This window comes from Octopus bimaculoides, chromosome 27, assembly GCF_046866305.1.
Source record: "Octopus bimaculoides isolate indiv1 chromosome 27, ASM4686630v1, whole genome shotgun sequence".
Classification (NCBI taxonomy): domain Eukaryota; kingdom Metazoa; phylum Mollusca; class Cephalopoda; order Octopoda; family Octopodidae; genus Octopus; species Octopus bimaculoides.
Window position 1 is genome coordinate 22,098,145 of NC_142954.1, and position 3,302 is coordinate 22,101,446.

Here is a 3,302-nt window from a genome sequence, read left to right on the forward strand (position 1 = left end):
TTGTTTCAAGATAGAGCGTTCGATTCTCCGTCTTTCAAAATGCCTTACAATAATCGTAGATCACTTCTTTCCCAGCCGATCGATTATCAATCATCTACGTACGACAGACCATGTGGCAAATCAATGCATTCATACAACTTGTTAAGAACATAGCTTCAACAACTCATAAGCAGTCAACGGCCATCCAACAAACATGTGTAAATACGTATATGTCATATATACACGCACACGCACACACACACACACACACACACACACACACACACATATATATATATATATATGTATATATATATATATATATATATATATATATATATATATATATGGGAGAATGTACGAAAAAACAACAACAGACGAGGACAGGTGGTGTAAATAACAAAAGGATATATTAGTATGACGCTCGGGAATACCGAAAGTCTTTGACGTTTCGAGCTACGCTCTTCAACAGAAAGAATACGGAGACAAGGAGAAAAACACGGAGAAAAAAAAATTGATATGTATATATATATATTTTTTACTTATATATATATATATATTATTTATATTTAAATCATATTTATATTTTTAAATCACATGACATACATTTTTTTAGCTACTCCATGTCGGACACCGGAATGATATTTTATCACTTTATACAATGTTTGGGTGTCGGTTTGGTGTTTGGAACGGAATAGCTTACCTCATGGGCAGGTAGAAGTTCTTTAACCTTGGTTGGTAATCGCCCTTAGTCAAACAAATTGACCCCAGGACTTATTCTTTGTAAGCCTAGCACTTATTCTATCGGTCTCTTTTTTTTTGCCGAACCACTAAGTTACAGGGACGTAAACACACCAAAATCGATTGTCAAGCGATGGTGGGGTGGGGGGACAAACACAGACACACACAAATACGTACATACATACATATATATATACATACATATATATACATATATATACATACATACATATATATATATATATATATATATATATATATAACAAAACTGTCCGATGAACGGGAACGTGAAACTCAGAGTAACGGTTTTTTTGTTATATTTCTGCTGCTTTTAAATAAAGTATATATGTGTGTGTGTGTGTGTGTGTGTGTGTGTGTGTGTGTGTGTGTGTAAGAAACAATGGAACAAGAACGTGACAAGCGACAACAAAACATCCGGACAGTTAGAAGATACAAAAAAGGACAGGAAAGAACAAGGACGGGTCATTCGGAGTTTTCTATCCTCAGTCGAGTTCCAGATTTTCTCAGCAGTTTCGGCCGAGACTGCTCCAATTTGGCCGGTCCCAAGAAAATCTAAGCTAAGGGCACTAAATTCCTTGGAAGAAAGCAAGTGAATGTATACGAAAACAAGGACGAAAACAAAACGGAGAAATGGTACACAATTACAAATACAAACAACAGGACATTAACGATAGGTGTCTTTCGACTAAGGACGAATTAAATTAAGCTCGCATGTGTGGAAATGAAGCCTTACGGCAGGGACATAAGAAATGTAAGTCATGGGAAGGAATATAGATGCTGCACGGATGGTAGTCGAACCAAGAAAGAAAGGTCAGGCTTGGCGGAACACCGGTCATGTGGAAGGAGAGGAGAGAGGTAGGGGCAGAGGGTTAGAAGAATTAGGGAGGGACGAGAAGGAAAAAAGAAAGAAGAGGGACAGAGTGAGGTAAAAGGGGAGGGAAGGTGAGAATGAAGGGAAGGCCAAGAATTGTGAGAGGGGGAGCAGGAAAAAGAAAAGTGGAAAGAACGAAGTAAGTGTGAAGGGGGCTCGGGCTTCTTTCATTTTCCATTAACCAAATCCACTCACAAGGCTTTGGTCGACCCGAAGTCATAGTAGAAGACCTCGAAAGGATGAAAGGCAAAATCGACCTCGGCGGAATTTGAACTCAGAACATATGGACGGACGAAATACCGCTAAGCATTTCGCCCAGCGTGCTAACGTTTCTTAATTCTTTATTACCCACAGGGGGCTAAACATAGAGGGGACAAACAAGGACAGACAAAAGGATTAAGTCGGTTGCATCGACTCCAGTGCATAACTGGTACTTAATTTATCGACCCTGAAAGGATGAAAGGCAAAGTCGACCTCAGTGGAATTTGAACTCAGAACGTAACGGCAGGCAAAATACCGCTAAGCATTTCGCCCGGCGTGCTAACGTTTCTGCCAAGCTCGCCGCTTTCATAGCCTCTAATAGCAAGTAATAAATTGAATCAAAAAAAGTTATAGACTCACTTCTAATGTCATGAACCAGTAGCCTCCCTTGTTTTTTGTGGTCTATAATCAGTAGTTTCCCTTATTTTTTGTGCTCTATCATCAGTAACTTCCCTTGTTTCTTGGACACTTGTTATTCAGTCTCATTTCAAGGTCCTTTTCTGGAGCGAAAAAATGGGGGGGGGGGAATAAAGTAAAATAAAATCATTTGCTTCTCAAAGAAGAAAAAAACTAAAAGAGGAGATGTTGTAGTGAAAATGGTACACTCCTTCCCACGTGACAAAATGATATGAAACAGTTATTTTAAAGTCAGGCGACAACCATTGTAAGAGGACAGTAGTAGTAGAGTCGTTGTACGAGTTCTCAGTTGGAGACAGTGTCAGTTACGTGATATATACGAGTTCGAGTGACCGTCAAGGCAGCCTAACCCACACCCCCACCCGTGTTTCCCCACTCTCGCCTCCCCCACCTCCCAACACCATCACACCACACCACACTACACCATACCACACAACACATCACATCACAACACACCACCACGCACACACCAGCACTGACCAATTCCCACCCCCACATTTTCACACCTACACATACATACACGCACACGTCAAGATCACCAGCCTTCTTTCACACATGCATACTCTCTTACGCACACGCACCTTCGTTTGGGGATCACTACTATTAATTATCTCCCTTTCTTAGCTCTCCTGTGACCCTTCTGTCCGGCATTCGCCATGATAGATCGCTAACCACTACACACATTTTTTTTCTCTCCTTGTTTCTCTCTTTGTTTCTTTCCGTGTTCCTTTCTGTGTTCCTTTGTGTCTATATGTATATATATATATACATACGCATACCTATTTATGTACATCTATGCGTGGGTGTATATATGCATTTATGAGTGCATCAATGTATTTGGGGGGGGGAAGCGGATTATACTCGAGAATTTACGGTATATGCCTCTTAGAGTGTGTGTGTGTGTGTGTGTGTGTGTGTGTGTGTGTGTGTGTGTGTGTGTGTGTGTGTGTGTGTGTGTGAAATTGGTAAATATAATTTACGGTCAAAATTCGGTACTTAAACACTGAGGACT